Raw genomic sequence first — 20,315 nt, 5'->3', positions numbered from 1 at the left:
GTAAGAATCTATGAAACAATGGTCTTCCCAATACTCCTCTATGGAAGTGAATTCTGGAATCTCAAAAAAGCTGAAGAGAAAAAATTATTAGTTACTGAAATGGGTTGGCTAAGAAGATTACTTGGAGTATCTCTGCTGGATTGACTAAGAAACGAAGACATAAGGAAACGACTAAAACAAGAAATAACAATAATAGACAAAATCCAAGAAAGAAGACTGCGATGGTTTGGCCATGTGACCAGAATCGGAATAGAAAGACTACCATCTGAAGCCCTGAATACAACGATGGAAGGTAAAAGATCCAAAGGACGGCCCAGAATTAGTTGGATAGACAAAATAAAAGAGGACCTGAAAACCAAATTACAACAAGTGACACCAAACTGGACAGAATTGTTCGGACTCTCCCTGGACAGACAGAAGTGGAAAGAGTTCATTCAGCCTCATCATCATACACATAGATGATGGAAGAGAGACGGAGAAGAATTGAAATGAATATAAAGAATTGTGATATAAAAGTTATCAGCAATAATTTTGATTGTTACTATACAGTTAACTGAGAAGACTAAAATGTGAGATGATAACAGCAATAAGAATTTAGAATAACTTTAGAACAAAAAAAATTTCAAAATTCAGCATAGATTTTTAAAAATTTTAAAAACATGAAATAAAATTTCACATTAAGTATTTAATGATATTTCAAATACTTACCTAACAGGAATCAGTGAGATTATTATGACTGGAAATATTATTGTGACATATGGTAATGGGAAAAAGCCAAACATGCTGACAATTGACAGCTGGATTAATTGACACGTGATAAATTTCTGAATTTCTTTCTGTGGGCATTGTTGATAGTAGTGAATCAATGGATAAGTTCCCTTATTTGGAAATGCAAAATGAATTGTCTGAATATATATATTCAAAGCTATTAGCAAATATATTTATTACTTCCCATCCCTTCCAAGTCTTTGAAGATGTTAATCAGAATAACAAAATATTTCCCTGCTACACAAAACTCATTCTGTGCATAGACATATAAAGGTTTTCTTTGAAGGGGAGATGGATCTTGTCTTCTTAAAATTAACTTCTTGTATTATACTTTCATTTTTACTTTCATACTTTAATTAATGCCAGTTAGGATTTTTAAATTTCCAACATTTTTTAAAATTGCAGCTCTTGAGAATTCCTGAAAATTTTATTAATTTAATATTTCCAGTTCCTCTTTTGAACAAAACTTTCCACTAGTGATTATAAATTTTTTTGTTTTCAATTGGTATAGTATACAGATAGATAACATTATACATTATCTATTATTATAAACAAAAAGTGGAAAAACAGTCTGAGATTAACATAAAATAAATTTTAAGCACATAGTAATATTTAAAACAAAAAATAATATGAACATTCATGTACAGGATATGATAGTACTACATGAAAAACTTACATCATTACTAACTTCCTATCTACAATTTTCCTCCAAATCAGTCTGTTACTTGTCAAGACTCCAACATGATCAGATCTTATATTTCTGGCATCTAAGGTCAACAAATAATTGAGAATTCATGGGAACATAACAAAGATCTCTATTTAAGTTTTGTAGATCTTGCAAAGGCATATGATAAGGTTCCAAGAGAGGAGCTATTCAATACGCTATAGTTATACTTTGTACCGTGTCAATCCACCTATATCGTGGTCTTCCTCTGGGTCGTTTTCCTGCCAACCTGACAGAGAATACTTGTAAGTTTTAAAAGAGGTATACCGTGAGTAGACATACCGATACAAAATAAATAATGGAAAAAACTCACGTAGAAAGATTATTTAATAGTATAATTTTCGCCTGTGTGTCACAGGCATCTTCAGTACATTAAGCTCAAAATTAAACACTAACTGACAATTCCAAAAAGCGACACCTAAGTAGCTGGTGTAAGATAACTAAAAAGGTCAATTACTTTCCTAAAAAAATAAAAAATACAAAAAATAAAAAATTAATACAATAAAAAGTTAGGAAAGATTAGCTGATTTGTAAAGTACTATCTCCCATAAAGGGGATAGACGTAAGCCGTCGGATCTGTTTAAATTAGAAGAATGAAGTAGAGTTTCACATGTTTCTTTATAAAGGTGTTCCATGAGAAACTGACTTTTGTGAAGAACTCTTGTCTTTCTCCAATGAACTCTGTGTCTAGTGAAGATGGCATGTTCAGAAAGTCCAGACTTTTCAAGTTTAAAGTATTCAATATAAGATTGGTGTTCTTCTAGCCAAATAGAGGCAGATCTTCCCGTTTGTCCGAAATAAGATAATCCACAAGAGCACGGAATCTGGTAGACACCTGGATGATTAAAATGTGGAAGCTTGTCCTTAGGAGAAGTGAGAAAGGTGGAGATTTTTCTAAACGGTCGAAAGGCAACAAAAATATTCAGTGGTTTTAAAACTTTTGCTATACGTTCACTGATGCCTTGTACATAAGGGATAGTAATGCGCGTTATTTCCTCTGTGTTTGAAGAGGAAGACATATTAAAACTACTCAAAGTTCTTTTAATGAAGCAATTCTTATAACCATTAGATAGAAAGGAAGAAGTTATATATTGTAGTTCTTTCTGTAAAAGATCGTCTGAAGAACAAAAGGAGTGGGCCCGATGAACCAGTGTTTTAATAGTTCCTGCCTTTTGACTGGGATGGTGATGAGATTCCGCATGGATTTAATGGCCTGTATGAGTTTCTATAAACTGAGAAATGTAGGTTACCATCGGGTTGGCAAAGAATTAGAAGATCTAAAAAGGCTAACTGCTTATTTGATTCTACTTCTAGGGTAAACTTGATCCTAGGATGAAATGCGTTTAACTTAGTGAGAAATTGTTGAAGTTCATCAGAAGAGCCATTCCATACAGCAAAAATGTCATCGACATATCTGAACCAATGAGTAGGTCTGGGAGAAATGTTGTCAAAGATACGTTGTTCAAAATGTTCCATAAAGAAATTGGAGATAGCAGGAGAAAGAGGATTACCTATTGCTGTTCCTTCAATTTGTTGATACAACTTATTTTTAAAGGAAAAATAACCAGAATTTATTACAAAATCAAATACGTTTACAATGTCTGAAGGAAATTCCTGTTGTAGTAATTCGACTTTCCGAAAGAGGCACATTTGTAAATAAAGAAACAACATCTAAACTGATCATGATATCAGAAACGTCCAAATGAAGATCTGAAATTTTATTTTTGAAATCCAAAGTATTTTTTATATAAGTATCAGTTCTTCTAGTTGAAGAGGAGAAGAAGAAGAAGTTCATAAACCAGGCATTCCGTTAAGACCAGTCGTAGATTGTATAGGTTGCCCCACTTACAAAATCTCAAAATTTTATCAAATTTACTCTCCTCTTCAACTAGAAGAACTGATACTTATATAAAAAATACTTTGGATTTCAAAAATAAAATTTCAGATCTTCATTTGGACGTTTCTGATATCATGATCAGTTTAGATGTTGTTTCTTTATTTACAAATGTGCCTCTTTCGGAAAGTCATCCGCATAAAGCAAAGAGTTGAAATTAACATCTCCAATTTTGATATCATCTTTAATACCACTTTCCTTCATAATGTGATCCATATAGATAATGAATAACAGAGGGGATGATGTACATCCTTGTCTCATACCAGATTTAACATTAAACCATCTTCCTGTACTTCCTTCAATTCTAACTGCTGACTTACCACTCAAATAAAGACTGAATATCTTGATATAATGCCCCATTGACACCATATAACTATAGCATATTGAATAGCTCCTCTCTTGGAACCTTATCATATGCCTTTGTCAGATCTACAAAACTTAAATAGAGATCTTTGTTATGTTCCTATGATTTCTCAACTATTTGTCATAAAGTGAAGATCTGAATCCTGAAGCTATTTGGCTTGTATATAGTTCTTCACCAAGCTTCTCTTCCGCAATTCCATTCTTATCCATTTCTGAAATATGCTTCCATAAATCTTACCAGGAACACTCTGTAGGAAAATGCCTCTGTAATTCTCACATTCAGTTTTATTTCCCTTTTTATATATTGGTACTATGAGAGCTGTACTCCAATCATCGGGATTTCGTCCCTCTTTCCAGGCCGTCTGAACTATGCAGTGCAGCCATTGTAAGACTTTTATACCACCCCACTTCAGCATTTCTGGTCGATTGTCATCTACTTCTGCTGCCTTTCCACATTTCAAGCCTTTGATGGCTTTTTCTACTACAAGTTTGGATATGTATTCCTCACAGTATGCCTGTTGAGTGTTTTTTACCAATGTGCTATCACTGCTTGTTTCATTTAGCAATTTTTCGAAGTAATTATTCCATACTTCAAGGATATCTTTTTCTCCTGTTTTCATGTCACCATGTGAATTTGTGCACATTTTTATGTTGGAACATGGTGTTAGTAATAGCCAGTCCATGTCCTGAGCAGAAATCCAACCCGTATTTGCCATTACTATTAGCTTTGCTCTTTTCTCCAAATTTTCCCCAAATACTTTTGTATGTCTCACAATCATTTCCTACTCTGTTATTTAGATCCCCAACAAGGACATCTTTTCCTTTTTCATTGTGTCAGTTGCTTTCTCTAAAGCCTCAAAAAACTCTTCCACTTCTACCTTAGTTAAACCTTCTGTGGGACCATAGGCACAAATAACTCATTCTCCAGTTCTCCATTATGATATTTGCCCACGTCACTCATTACTTGAGACTGCCTGCCATTCAAGAAGATTAGCCTCGTATTTAATGTTGAATACTAGGCTACTCCTTCTTTTCCTTGATTGTCATTGCTTGAATATGACATTTTGTATTTATTGCTCAGAAAGATCTCACAGTTTTCGTCTTTTTTGCTTCAATCACCCCTATTATGTCGATGTGGTACTTATCTAATTCCTCAGCTAACTCCATTTCTTTGCCATTCAGGCTTCTTATGTTGATAGTACCAATCTTTAACTCTGGTGATGTTGAGTTGAGTTTGGGTTAAGTTTTAGGATTTGTTCCAGTAGCCAACTGTTCACCCTGGTTCCCTGGCAAAAAAACAATGGGGGGCCTTGTTTAACCGGGCAATGCCCCAGCCGCCATGAAATTTTGTCATGTTATACCATCATTTTGTATTTTGGTTTAAGCCAATAAGAATACAATTTGGTTGACTAAATCCCAAATTGCCAACCCATTCTCGTTCGTTCAGTATCTAGGTAGATACCCAACAGGGTGCACCACGAGAAGGTGAGGATTGGACATTAATTTGTCAGAAGCCCTGGTCGGTTCTCCACATTCCTTTAAAGTCTATGTGGAGGTCTCCTCTCAGTTATACAGCTTTGACCCTTAAGCACCCTGAAAATTTATATTAATTATTAAAATAGAATTTAAACAAAAAAATATACACAAAGCATTAATTGCTGCTGTGTAGGAAAGTGGATTTTTGTTTAGTGAAAAATAAGTCTGAAGTAGAAAAATTTCTTTCAATGTGGTTTGACATAGATCTGATTATTAATAGGCACATCTATCAGATTTTTTTGGTTCAGTGTCAGTATACATGTTGCTACATATATAACAATTCATTCCGCCTTAATGATGACCAAACTGAATATATCTAGCATTAGGTTTGTTTAAATCTCTTTCTAATTCTATACATTCATAATTTTCCATTTCTTCTGTTATAAACTCCTCTGCTGAAATACTTATCTCTGAAAATTTATTTTTCATTATGGATTTCACAAACTGCATAATTTCATTTTTATTTGCCATAACAAAAACACATCATCGTTAACCTTATTTAAACGATGTGAGTTATTTGGATATTTAATGTGTTATGTTTAAAATGTTGTTGTTTTATTTCTTTCAGAAGCTTATTATTCAAAACAGAATTTTGTTTTTCCAAATTATTAAAGAGTAATCTAAAAATTCTTTTGCTTGTTAGCAGATTTGCATCATGATTGCTTAATGCTTCAACTGCAAGTCTTGTATGCTTTAAATAATTTAATATATTTTCAGCAATTTTAGAATAATTCTTGTTGTTCCATTCAGCTTTCTTGCAAAACAATTATTGTCACTTGTAACTGTTTTTACTCTATATTATTTCTTTTTTACAAAACTGAATTTCTTGTTGGAGAATAATCTTGAAACAATTGAAATGTTGAAACAATTTTTTTTTTCTACTAGATATTGCCACAGAAACATCATACTACATTACCAGAATCTAATTGTTTTCAACATCATCACTGTCATTGGTCTACCACCAATAATGGTAATGTTACACAGTACCATTATTGGTGGTCACAATTTCATCTGTTTTAAAATATCTGTCTTGATGAACTCCAATCTCCTTTTATTATTATTATTATGGGCGACTCTAAGGAGGCCTTAAACATCATGGCCACACAACTATTTGACATTCTCACAGTATCTATCATACCTTGCCTTGAACTCACTCACTGTCAAAGCACCCACAACAGACTCTGGCAGCTTAGTCTACTCATTTACCACTCTAAAAGTAAAGTTTTAACTAAGGAATAGGCCTTTTGAGCAGATCAAGTACCATATAATTTGGTTAGACTAAGATTTAATGAACTGTCTTGTAATATATGTGAAGGTTCATTATATCTTTTGTTTCTGTTACTGGTCCATTCATCTATAGAAATGACTATTTTTCTCATTATCGCATTTTAAAATGTATAAATTTTTCAGTGTAGACTTTGCTATATTTGTGCATACCGATTAAATATTAAATATAAATTAATATATGATTAATATATTAATCATATATTAATTTAATTTTCTAGTAACTACAGGCCACTTTTAGAGAATCTTCCTTAAATAAAATCACTCTTCATAATAATATATTAGAAGTAGATGAATTTGTTGCAAGTTGAGCAACTAATTCATCTACTTCTAATATATGCTGTTTGGCAAATTGAAACAATGTTTTTTAATACACAACTTCCATGCATTATCTTCATTGCTTGTATTTCTTTCATGCATTTCTGGATGACAAAGAAGTCCACATGTTATTGGTGTCTTGCACTGCAGTGTGAATTGGGAAATGTTTTTTAATACATTTCCCAATGCAAAGAAGTTAGTGTGTTACCATGGCATGATAATACAGAGTGGAAGAAACATGTAATGGCAGTGAAAGTGTAGAAAGAGAGGTAAGGAATATATGTGGGTTTTGGGTAGTATATTTGAGGATAGAAGGGAGCTTTTTGCAAGGGATGTACATTTGAACACAAAAAAGATGCAGGCATTTGAAGAGACTTGTTTGCTGGGCAAGTAAGTGTTAGGACAGGGGAAACTAGAGTTGCAAGGATGGAAGTTAGAGATGGTATAATATTGGGATAGCAGCATGAGAAAGTATATACTGCATTGTAGAGCCAAGTGAAGACTGTGGAGAATAGTAGTAGATATGTGAATATTAACAATGCACTAGTTTTCCCCATGTATAAATACCAGTAGAATGAGTTCGTAGAATTGATTAACTCAGTCTCTTCAAAAAATTGTTCATATCAGCAAAACTTATTTGATGTTGAAAGTTTATTTTTCACTTAGTTAGACTATAATAAATTTAATTTAATTGTTTATCCAAGTGTGAGCAAACAAAGTTTGCGCCTGAAAATATCTTCAGGACTGGGGTAAGGTAGTACAACACCGGGCAACTCGTAGCAAAGGTGGACCAAGCTAACATCACTCCTATCTCAGTATCTCCCATAATGCAAAACACATCTCCTTGCGGATATGTATAATGTTATGCATTAAGGGAAGGGCCACTACCCAGACTAGTTTTGACCTTTATTGAGGTCTCTTCAGTGGGAGCTAGGCCCAGAAGTGGAGATATAGTTCGCCCACCATTTGTAGATCTCTCCTTGGCATTTTCCCAAGAATTGTCGATTCATGCTGAAGGGGAGAAAGAAATGAAGGATGTACGAATTGGTCACCAACATGCAAAATCACATGCTTTCTTGTCTGTCGCTGTACTAGTACTAGCTTGATTTTTATTGTCGCTTTTTTGCATTATTTTTTTATTATTAATTTGTATGATGGATCCAGTACAGTCAACAAGTTCTGTTGTTAAACGTTTCAGTAGCTCTTGCAAAAGAATATTGAATAATGTGCTGACATTCTGCAAAAAAGAATCGGCTCCTTGTTCCCCTTTCTCAAGTCATAAAACGTGCATCGGGGTCGACTGTTAAAAGAATTCATAGGGAATCAAAAGGTGAAGGTAAGCCAAAATTTAAATCTCCTAAAAAAAAAAAAAGCGCCAGAGTAAAGAAAACCATCGAAACCGTAGCTTTGAATGATTTTGATGTAGACGTTATAAGAACTATTCACAAATTTTATGGGCGAGAAAAGAGTGCCATCTGTTCTGAAATTGATTCCTGTGCTTAAAGAAAAAATTAATTTTCCTTGGAAAAGAGAAACTTTAAGGAAAATACTTCACGAAATCGGATTTTGTTTTAAAAAGTCCCAGAATAAAAGGAAACTTATCATGGAGCGAAGTGACATTGTTTTATCTAGGACACAGTATTTGAGAGCAATAAGACGTTTCAAGGAGGAGAAAAAACCGATTGTGTATCTAGATGAAACTTGGATTGATAGTAATTTAACTTATGGAAAATGTTGGCAGTCTAAAAGAAGAATGGGAGTGCTACAAACCGAAAATGCCTCGCGGCGCATAATAATTTTGTGTGCGGGTGGAGAAATGGGTTTTTTACCGAATTCAGACTTACTATACAAAGCCAATTACCATAGGCAAATGAATTCTACGATCTTCAAAAAGTGGGCAGAAGAAAAACTGATTCCAAACCTTCCTAAAAATGCTGCTGTTATAATTCATATCACTCTATTCGATCAAACAAAGTTCCAAATTGGTCTAATAAGAAGCAAGTTCTTATGGATTGGCTCTCTGCAAGTAACATTTCTCATTCCCCAGATATGCAAAAAATTGAATTGCTTAATTTGGTCAAAAGAAACTTGCCCACAACTAAACTATTTAAATTCGACATGATGCTCAAAGAGCATGGATTTCTAGCTTTGAGGCTACCACTATATCATTGCGATATTAATACTATTGAGTATGTTTGGGCAGAAGTGAAAAGTTTCATTCACCATCGCAACGTAACTGGAGATATTGACATGTCGAAACTTTTTAAGCTTTCAGAACAGGCGATTGAAAGTATTACAGTTCAAAACTGGAGAAAATATTGCTTTCATGTCACCTCATTGGAAAATATGTATTGGGAGAGAGATGGAATTATCGAAGAATTATGCGAACCTTTGGTGATCAGTTTAAGTGAAAGTGATGACGATTCGGACACCGATTCAGATGACCATGAAGATTAAAAGGATTTGATAATGGTATTTTTTTCCAACCTTTTTTTGCATGGGTTTGTTAAAAGAGTCACAAGTCATAAATAATTAATCAGTTTAGGACATTAAAGTGTCTCAGTTCTCTCAACTGTAAGTTTAGAATATCTAAGTTCATTTGAAAAAATTTCTGTTTTTCTGTATAATTATTTTTATTTTATAGAAAACTTTCTTAAAAATAAACTTAGTTAAATTTTTGTTTTATGCTATACCTTTTTTAATTTTGTTAATATTCTACGTACATTTTTCCGACTGTTATACAAGCAAAATAGTTACACTTTAAAAACTGCAATGTTCGTAAAAGAAAAGCTAAATTTTCCGACCTGTAATAATAAACAAACACATCCCAGAAGGCAGATTGATTACCCTATTATTGGAATGGATTCTCCTTTTTCTGAAATGTGCAGAAGTGTCGCGGGACCTCTAATCGGTGGGCAAACTATACCAGGCAGAAGCAATGGCGAGGTCATCTTTACCTGTAGGAGTTGCCAAAAGGTGTGCCACCTTTTTTATTAAATTACTCTGGATTTAGAGAAAGATGTTGAAAATTTATTTTTCACATGGTTAGAATATAATATATTTAGTTTAATCCTTTATCCACGTGTGAGCAAACAAAGTTTGCGTCTGAAAATATCTTCAGGACTGGGGTAAGGTAGTACAATACCGGGCAACTCGTAGCAAAGGTGGACCAAGCTGACATCACTCCTATCTCAGTATCTCCCATAATGCAAAACACATCCAGAATATTTTGCCACCTTCCTGATATTTAACCAAACTAAAGTCTTCCCATGACTTTAGTTTAGCTAGTTTTACACAGTGTTTAGCTTTCCTACATTTGTCTCTGTATTCACAAGCTGATTTAATTGCCAGGAAGTTTTGATATGCTTTCTTCTTTTTCTTCACTGCCTCTTTAACTTCCTGTATCTACTATGGAGTTCTGATTTTTCTATGCAAACAACCTCACCACATGCCTGTCTGGCAGAATCCATGTTTTCTTCAGGACTTGAAACTGAATCTCCAAGTTTTTGGTTTCTGTTCTGAGACTCTTTCATTTTTTCTTTAATAATGTTTGTGTATTTTAGTCTACAGTTCACATCTGAATGCTGCTTAACTTTTATTCACTTTAAAAGTTTCTCGTATGTTCTTCTTTTCAATTTTATCCTGCTCAAGACTAAATGGTTGATCACTTTCATTTTCAAATCCTCCTTGCATCCTGCATCAGTGAGAAAACATCATTAATGCAGGATGTTTTCTCACTCAATGATAATTTTCTTATTCCTTGCCTCTTCTCTCCATGTGAATTTGTGCAAATTTTTATGTTGGAACATTGTGTTAGTAATAACCAGTCCATATCCTTAGCAGAAATCCAACAGATATTTGCCATTATTATTAGCTTTGCTCTTTCTCCAAATTTTCCAAAAATATTTCTGTATGTCTGACAATCATTTCCTACTCTGCTATTTAAATCTCCAACAAGGACCAACTTTTCCTTTTTCATTGTGTCATTTGCTATCTCTAAAGCCTCAAAAAAAAAAGCATCCACTTCTATCTTAGTAGAACCTTTTGTGGGATCATAGACACAAACAAATCTCATTGTCCAGTTCCCCATTCTGATATTGCCTGCCATTCAAGATTAGCCTCTTATTTAATGTTGAATACTATAGCTACTCCTTTTCCGTGTTTGTTATTGCTTGAATATGACATTTTGTATTTATTGCTTAGAAAGATCTCACCAGTTTTTGTCTTTTTTTGTTTCAGTTACCCCGATGTTTAGTTGTGATGTGTTTCAGGATTTATTCCAGTAGCTGACTTTTCACTGTTCACCCTGGTGAAAACAACAGGAGTCTTGTTTAACCAGGCAATGCCCTAGCCGGCATGAAATTCTGTCATGTTGCACCATCATTTCATATTTTGGTTTAAGCCAATAAGAATACAATTTGGTTGGCTAAATCCCTAATTAGCAGCCATTCCTTATTCATTCAGTATCCGTGTAGATAAGTAACACCATGAGAAGGTGAGGATTGGATATTACGTCGATAGTCCTAGTCGGTTCTCTGGATTCCTTTAAAGGCTATGTGGAGGTCTGCTTAGTTATAAAGCTTTGATCCTCAAGCACTCCTTGCTTATACTTGCAGAGAATAAATTGTTTGCTTCTTGCCATAAAAGCAATTCAAGACATATTATAAATGTTAAAAACAAAAGTGTAGTGAAAAATGGTATTATTAATAATAAAGTAATAATAAACTGTCTTGCATCAGACTGATAAACACATATTTGCTCCAATATTTGTAGTTATACAGGATTAGAATTAGCCATGGCATTAATAAAAGCTAATAAATTGGCCCAATCCAGGGGGGGGGGGGGGGGGGAGTGTGACTGTGATATATTACATGAACATTGTAGAGCACTTCCAAGCTAACACTTGATGTGTGAAATATTTGATTTCACCAGTGAGCCAGCACAAAATTTTTAAAGTCCTGATAATACATTTAGAAACCAGGTTGGAGCAGTACAGTGGATTAAAGAATTTAAAGGATGGTAACCACCAATTGGCACTCGCCTACATGCAACAAAATATTTGACTATACTACAAATAATATAATCTAAACACTACACTTAAATGGTGGTGGACTGAGTGAGAGTATGTTGACTCTGGTGGCTGCCATGATGGATATATATTTGCAGTGAGATACAAAACAGACAATAAATTCATAACCAAAAACAGTCAAATTTCAATAGTACAAATTTAAAATCCAGTATTGGTTATTATTTTGCATCACTTTAAGACATCACGCTGATCAACTACATCTAACTTGACAAGTATAGATATAAAAAAAATTCTAAACAAAAAGACTTAAATATATATTTGAATGCTTGTTTGATATTGTTCTTCTTCAATTACTTTATCCTTGAAAATGCCTCAGTTACTGTTAGGCAAAATATAATTAATAAAAAAGAAATACAATCTTCTACATTCATAAATAGACCATTAAAGCTTTATTATTATTAACTCTTTTTATTTTTTATCATTAACATATATAACCAACACATAAATCTAATAAGATATTCTAATTGAACGGTCTTATTAATAATGTAAGTCTTATCTTCATAGAAGATGTTATCAATAATGCAATAGAAGAAAAGAAAGGAATATTAATAAGTTGTAGACATATCACTCATATAAAATATGTGAATTATATTGTCCTAATTATTACTCTAAACCTAACCTATGATACCAGATAACAAAATTAGAAGAAAACTGTAAGAAACAGAATATGCCATTAATATCGATGAAATAATAATATGAACAAAACAATAATAAATGAAGTAATAATAATTTTAAAATAAAGTAATAGAACAAGTAAACAGTTTTAATTACTTATGTTCGTTGATCACATCTAATTTAAATGATACTTCAAAATTAAAAAAAATAAATAAATAATAATAATATTTTTATATGTGATCCACACATGAAAAGTCACAAGACTAATAGCAGATTAGTGTCATGTATGGGCAAGAGAAAAGGAGGAATCTATTGGCATTTCATTTGAATAACTAAAGGTTGTATTCTTTGAGGAAAGCAGAGTGGGGAAAGGCTGTTCCAAAGAACAGAAGTAGATGAAATGAAAGAGGAGGCAGTGAAGTTGGTTTGATGAATTTCAAAATAGATTGTATTTTGTTCTAATGAATTTGGAGGAATAATAGTGGCCAATTCAGCAGAGCACTGTTCGTGAAAGTATTTGTAGAAGAGGCACAAGGCAGAAACTGAATGTCAGAGAGAGAGAGATCATTAAATTAACTGGATTACCTTTTTCTGGATAGAATTGAATAATCTTAGATAGGATTTTGGTGCACCACCACAAATATGGGAGCAATATTCCATGGTTGGACAGATTTGTGATTTGTATAGAATTAGCAACTGTTCACATGAAGTGTCTTGTGCAAAAAAAAAAAAAAAAAGTACAAGTTTTTTTGGCATCTGCAGAAGCTATAGCTGAAATGTGTTTGTACCAGGACAGGTTGGAGGTATAGGTCAGTCCAAGAATGAACATCTGATCATGTTTGGATATCTCAGTATTACTAAAGGTAAGAGGGGAGGGAATGCAAGCTCTTTCTTGCAAGATGTCAGAAAGGACTGAGTTTTACTGGCACTGAAGTCTACAAGGTTGTCCTTGCTTCATTGGGATATAGTTAGGAGATCAGAGTTCAGGCCATTGGTCTTGGTTGATCTTAAGGATTCTAATACTTGAGCACTACAAGGTGTTTGTCAAACAGAAAGAAGGAATGGAGTATACTGTTGTCAGAACAGCTATGGATAGGATTCAAAGTCTGTGAGACCAGATCATTTATATACAAGAGGAAGAGAGTAGGTGAAAGAATGGAACCCTGGGATACTCCTGCATTGTAAGGAAATCTGAGGAGAGGAAATTATCCACCATGACACATAGTGAGTGGCCATTGGCAATCCGGTTACAGTCTCATGTTAGAGGCTTAATGAAGTGAAACAGCCCTGAAAAAGGATTAAAAATATTATTCAATTCTTCCAGTATTTTGTCTCAGTCACTGAGACATCGTCAAGGAGTACAATATGAGACTTGTAACACACACACACACCAAGGCAACACAAAACTGAGTGAAACACATAGAAGAAAGATAAGAGTCCTAACTAGATGAGGCACCCTCTGTGGGTGCCTATTGGTGGCTAAGAATGTAAACTGGGATCTCAAAGTAGTAGTGTTTCCCATATTTTGGGAAGTTTAATGCAACCATATTTATTTAAATTAGACTGATTTCTGAGAGCAGCTGCAGATTCCAAAAATGGTCTTTATCTTCTAAATTTACTGTGTGGAGAATTGCGGTCTTTTTCCAACTGATTCTATGAGCTGTATCTAATGCATGGTCTGCAGGACCCAATGGAGTCATGACTGCAGGCATTTTTTGTGTTCTTCCATGCAGATGTCGGCTGATCTCAACTGTATTGTTTGGGTGGGGGGATAACAAAAATGATATCCACTTCTCTACCCTTTCTAAGGTTAATTTATCCTCTTCAACTGCTATTGACTAGATCTGAGCACAATCTATATGTAGCCTGATCACTTTATATAATGAAATCATCACTCTTACTGCTACTAATTTAGAGTCCTTCATAGTATTGCAGCAATCTTCTGGATTACCTTCATAATCTTTGCAGTATGCCACTTAAACTTCACATTTTTATTGAGAGTTACCCCAAGATCCCTTGCCTCCTCTACATCCTTTAGTACAGATCTAGTAATAGCATATGCAGCCCCCCCCCCCATTAGTGGATCCCAAATTTCAAGACCTTACATTTAGTTATAATAACCTATATAACTAAATGTAATATAAAATTCCAACCAAAGGCTTTGCAGTAACAAAGCCTTTGGTTGGAATCCTGTCTAGGATGTGAGGAACCTTCATCATGGCTTTTGAACTGATGATGAGTTATCCAGTCTCATACAGAAGTGGTTGGATTTTATGAAGATAGACTGAGGGCATGCAAATTACAGAGATTTTGTGGTGGATAGAAGACAGGGATGACATGATTGAGACATTTAAATTGTTGAAAGGTATTTACAGGATCGACATTGATGAGGTGTTTTGTATACCGGAACAAAGGCAAGAGGCCCATCCTCTTGAAAGTTATGAAAGGAGGTGAGAAGTGGCTGGACCATGGAATTCACCGCCCAAAAAGATGATGAATAGGTTTAAGGAATGGTATGATAGACTGTGTTGGAAGCCGTAGGAAGCCCATTTTAGACTGTCTAAAATGGGCTTCCTACGGTGAATCTTTTGACTCCATGGAGGTCTAGAATAATAACAGTAATACAAAAAAAAAAAAAAAAAAAAGAAGTTCAATATTGACTTATTTTCTAAAAGTTGATTATTGACTGATTATTTTCTACCAATAGCATGTAATACTGTTAAATTGACATAATTAAAACTTATTGGTAGTTTCTTGATCCACTTTTTTTTATTATTTCATCAAGTAGTTAAATTAAAGATGCCAAAAAATCAGTGATTTCACATTAATTGCCTCAGTATTCCATAATGCAAATCATACATCCTTTCAGGTGTGTATAATTCTACGCATTATGGGAAGAGCCATTACCCAGATTGGCCAGTTTTAACTTTTAATGAGATGTCAGTAGGAGCCAAACTCAGAAGAGTAACCAAGGTTGAAATAATGTAGAAGTCGCATATTTCCCATATACAAGTAGTGAAAAGATACAACACTTTGTTATTAAAATACTCTGGCTTAGAGCTAGTTTGTTGAAAGTTTTTTTTCACTCTTGGTTATCCAATTGTAAACAACCAAAAGTGAAAAAACTATTTTTCACTTTTGAAAAATATATTAAAATATATTTCCCACATATGTTGCACATATATGGGAAATATATGTGCAACATATGTGACTTCTTCATTACTTCAACCTTGGTTACTCTTCTGAGTCTGGCTCCCACTGAGACCTCATTAAAGGTTAAACTGGCCAGTCTGGGTAATGGCTCTTCCCATAATGCATAGCATTATACACACCTGAAAGGATGTGTGATTTACATTATGGAATACTAAGGCAATTAATGTGAAGTCACTAGCTCTATATAGAAGTAGCCTAGTCGTGAAGATACTTCACATGCAAACTTTGTTTGCTTGCACTTGGATAAAGAATTAAACAAGAATATAATTTCGTGGCATCTTTAATTTACCAAGCGAAAAAACTTTCAACAACTTCATCGAGTATTCGTTCTTAGAGAGGAGCCTATTTTAAAATTGACAATTCAAGTTGCTTGAGTCTTCTAGCAGTTAGTTTTTATATAATTATAAAACAGTAATGAAAAAGAAAGCTTATGTTAATGACTTATTCTCGTGGAAAGGCTTAGATGTTGGTTATTCATATTTTACTAAATAATTTAAGGAAATTACAACGTCAACTAGGATATACATTAAAATAAAATTTAATATACTTCAATATTTCGGCAACATCACGTTGCCATTTTCAAGAAACTTAAGAACAAGACATGTGCACGCAGGCACAACAAACAGTAAGTGAGGAAGAAGCAGACAATGTTGGTATTCTTGGCCTATTGGGCTGAAGGTCTTCTGATGTAGGTTTCCCAAATTTGAGTCACTCTCATGCAGCCAAATTTGTTGAGATTTGGATTGTTTCTTAGGACTGAAGCTGATTCCATGAAAAGCCTTTCATATTTGTATTTACTACGGTGTATTATCATGGCTTTCTTCCACCGTATTCTATGTCAGGTATCCAGCGCATGGTCAGCAAGACCAGAGTGGCTGTATTGGTGAAACCGGATGTAGTCCTTGTGTTCTGAAATTCAGATATTTGCTGTCCTGCCTGTTTGGGCAAAGTAGGACAGCTTACAGCTGCAAGGGACCTGGTATACACCAGGTAGGTCTGGGGGGGGGGGTCTTTAGTAGAGCAGATAAGGGATGCCAATTTTTTATATGGTCTGTAACAAGAAGTTAAGTCATGTTTTTTTAGAATTTTTGTAATTTTTTCTGAGGTGCCTCGGATATAGGGTATGGTGATGGATTTAGTGTAATCCTTGTTGGGAGGGGGGGTGGTTTACTGGTTTCAATATTTTTTGGATTTGGGGGGGGGGGACGTAGCTATTGGCTGAGAAAGTGTTGAGACTGTGGTTTAGTTCTGTAGTTAGGGCATTGTCATTAAACCCATGGCAGGATTCAAACTCGCAGCCTTTTGGCTGGAAAGCAGATACGCTAACTGCTTGGCCAACCAGGCCGGCTAAAGGCTTAGAAAAAATTCCTCTGTCGGCAACTAGAATCTAACTCGTGACACTCTTTCTTCGGGCGGTTTAGCATTGAGAAGTGCAAACACCACCTTCCGCAGAGCTACATGTCAGGACATTGAATGAGTCTGCCAACTCCATGGAGGGTGCAATAATAATAATAATAATTAATAAGTTAATATACTTTTTTTTTACTACTTGTATGTGAGAAATATGACTTCTGAATTAATTCAACCTTGGTATCTTTACAGGTCTGTCTTCCACCGATGAGACCTCAATAAAGGTTAAATTAGTCTAGGTAGTGACCCTCCCTTAATTTATAGAATTATGCATGTCCAAAAGGAGGTGTACTTTGCATTATGGGATACAAGTCAATTGATAGGAAAGGCAAATTTCAAAGAAGGGTCACACAAACACGCATAGCGTAATATATAATATACCATGCCTTGAATATACAGTTGACTCTTGAACAACGTGGGGATTAGGGGTGCAGACCTCTTGCATTGTTTGAAAATCCACGTAGAACTTTTGACTCTGCAAAAACTACCAATAGCCTACTGATGACCGAAAGTCTTACCGATAACATAAACAGTCAATTACACATATTTTGTATGGTATGTATATATTATATACTATATTCTTACAATAACGTAAGCTAGAGAAAAGAAAATGTTATTAAAAAAATTATAAGGAACTGAAAATACATTTACAGTACTGTACTGTATTTATCGATACTGTAAATTTACGTTGCATGTTTACAAGATGAATTGTATGTCTGTCAGTACCTACATCAATATTGCCTTAATAGATACAAAACACTGTTGAGATTATACTTATTACTAATACTAGACATCAAAAGTGAAAGATAATGTGAAAAAGAAATTCATATTTATTTACAGATATAACAATTCATGCATTGATAACAGAGAAGCAGCAATATGATTGCATTATCATAACCTAGTGCAATTGATATGACTGATTCATGGCAGCCTAGCCTATACACTAAGGAATGAATGAATCGTTATAAAATTTTTATTTTATGCTAATTAGTTTAACTAATTAATAAGTTAATGTTAATTTTATGCAGTTATGACTTAATGCTGCATCTTTATGTTTGTTTACATTTCTCTCGACTGCAAATGACTATATACAGCCTAAGTTTTTGTGTGCATAATTTTCATAAATTTTAACTTTTTTATAATAGATTTGTGTATACTTTATGGTAGTAAATGCTAAAATAGACTACTGTCTACATATATTTTATGCATTCGTGACATATCTTAATTTTTTTGATATTTCTAGGCTATATTTATTTTTAAAAAAAAATGCATATGAGTGGAACCATGCAGTTCAAACCCATGTTCTTCAAGGATCAACTATATTCACATTCTCTGTAGTCACCACATCACACTCTCAGACAATTCGTGACAATCATTCACCACTCTCCATGAGATCATGAGTATTTATATACAAGTAGTCTAGTCGTCATGATACCTCATGCACAAATTTTTTCTGCTTGCAATTGGATGAAGAATTAAAAACAATATCATTTCATTACAAATATCATTTACTTACTTTCCATTCAAGTGAAAAAAAAAACTTTCTACAACTAGCTAATTATATTTATTATACAAATCTTTATGAAGTCCAAAATATGCAGCAAAGTGATATTTCAGTAAAACTCATTCTTGGCAGACATAAAAAACCTTAGATTATTATTATTATTATTACATAACACCTCCAGGGAGTCCAAAGGCTCATTGAGGGAGGGCATCTACTCCACTCCTCTCTGTCTCCACCACTCAAATTCACTGTTGTGTCGTCCATCCTGGCTTGAATCCACCATCTTGTTGTAACGTTGTTCTTAATTAAATTAATTAATTGTTGGTTGATTACTAAGCAAAATATAGAGAAATTTATATTTATATTGCACCACCGTATATTCAGATCAGCCTATGCAAAAGTAGAATCAATCATCAACTAATTTAAGCAATCTCATTATTCATATAGGCCGAGTTCAAAATTAACACTTAAGGCTTCCGCAAGGTCCGATATCTTTATGAACGTGCAATGAAAGAGAATCAGGCACACGCTATATTGAAATCAATAAAACAAAACATTTATTGCAAGGTTATATGACTAGTACATAAACTTAACTCCGAAAACAAGATAATGAAAATAACTTAATTCAACAGGTCATAACATTCACATAGAATTAAACATTACACATTCAGATATTAAATCTACAGTTTTCCTAATAATTAAAATGGATCAGACAGTTCAATATTATAGAAATTCTCAGTAATTATTTTTTTACTGGTATTACTTAGTTGCACCCTATAATTCAACACTTAGTCAGCAAGCACTTAATTTATTAATGGCGGCAGTTATTACTTCAAGGGGAATTACTTTCAAGCTTCTAACTTCGGCTAATCTCAGCAAAACGCCACAGTTAATGTTGGAACGTAGCAGACGGAGCTAACACTTATATCTTCACACTGAAATGCAATAAAATAGGACTGTTCTTACCGGGTTAAATCCTTAGCACATGAGATTCACTGTAGGCACATTTCAAAACTATGTTCACTTATCACTCCGAAGCAGCACTATTCAAAAGAAATCTTCTCAATGATAACTGAATTATTCTTTATCACGCTACACAAGTCTTGATGCACTTGCAATGAGGCAGAATACATATTCCATGTTTACTTCTATATAACAAGTTCAGCTTTGCCCAATCCTTCTTTAAAACGACTTTGGAATACGAAGTAATTCTGGAACTCGGTAGAATTATTCTGAATTGCCTATTAATTTCCCGGTCCCTTATTAATCCTATTATGGCACTATAATTCCTATTACTACCACCCGTTACTTTACTCCGTGCTGCATATAAGTTTTCTACTCTGTACTGTCCTGAGTGTTTTTCTGTTTACTTTCCTTTCCGCTTATATACCTTCATTCTTCCCACCAAAACTTGTTCTCACAGGTCCAACTCATATTAACTCCTTGCTTCCAAATACTGTAGCTCACATCCTACGCTCACGCCATCTATTTTAACACTGTCTCCATGACAACAGCCAAAACAAAACATAAACAGAAGCATTACATAAGATTATACCTTTACATACAGTAATGATAAATAAAAAAAAATATTATAGTT

At 34.0% G+C, this 20,315-nt stretch overlaps 1 protein-coding gene across 2 annotated transcripts in view; it reads left to right on the top strand.

Annotated features, from left to right (window-relative positions):
- LOC150104209 (nardilysin-like) overlaps nucleotides 1-18,346 on the top strand; it is a 561,456-nt gene extending 543,110 nt beyond the window's left edge. Inside the window, exon 31 of one of the 2 annotated variants that reach the window (XM_090396835.1) lies at nucleotides 17,407-18,346. The gene's annotated coding sequence lies outside the window, so the exon portion shown is untranslated. Of the gene's footprint in view, nucleotides 1-11,126; nucleotides 11,618-17,406 lie in introns of those variants that run through there. The other variant, XM_090396833.1, reaches the window with a different exon arrangement.
- The last annotated feature ends 1,969 nt before the right edge of the window (nucleotides 18,347-20,315 follow it).

This window comes from Typopeltis vanoorti, chromosome 8, assembly GCF_054136105.1.
Source record: "Typopeltis vanoorti isolate ZY-2024b chromosome 8, IOZ_Tvanoo_1.0, whole genome shotgun sequence".
NCBI lineage: Eukaryota > Metazoa > Arthropoda > Arachnida > Uropygi > Thelyphonidae > Typopeltis > Typopeltis vanoorti.
This window is presented reverse-complemented; position numbering and strand designations above follow the sequence as displayed.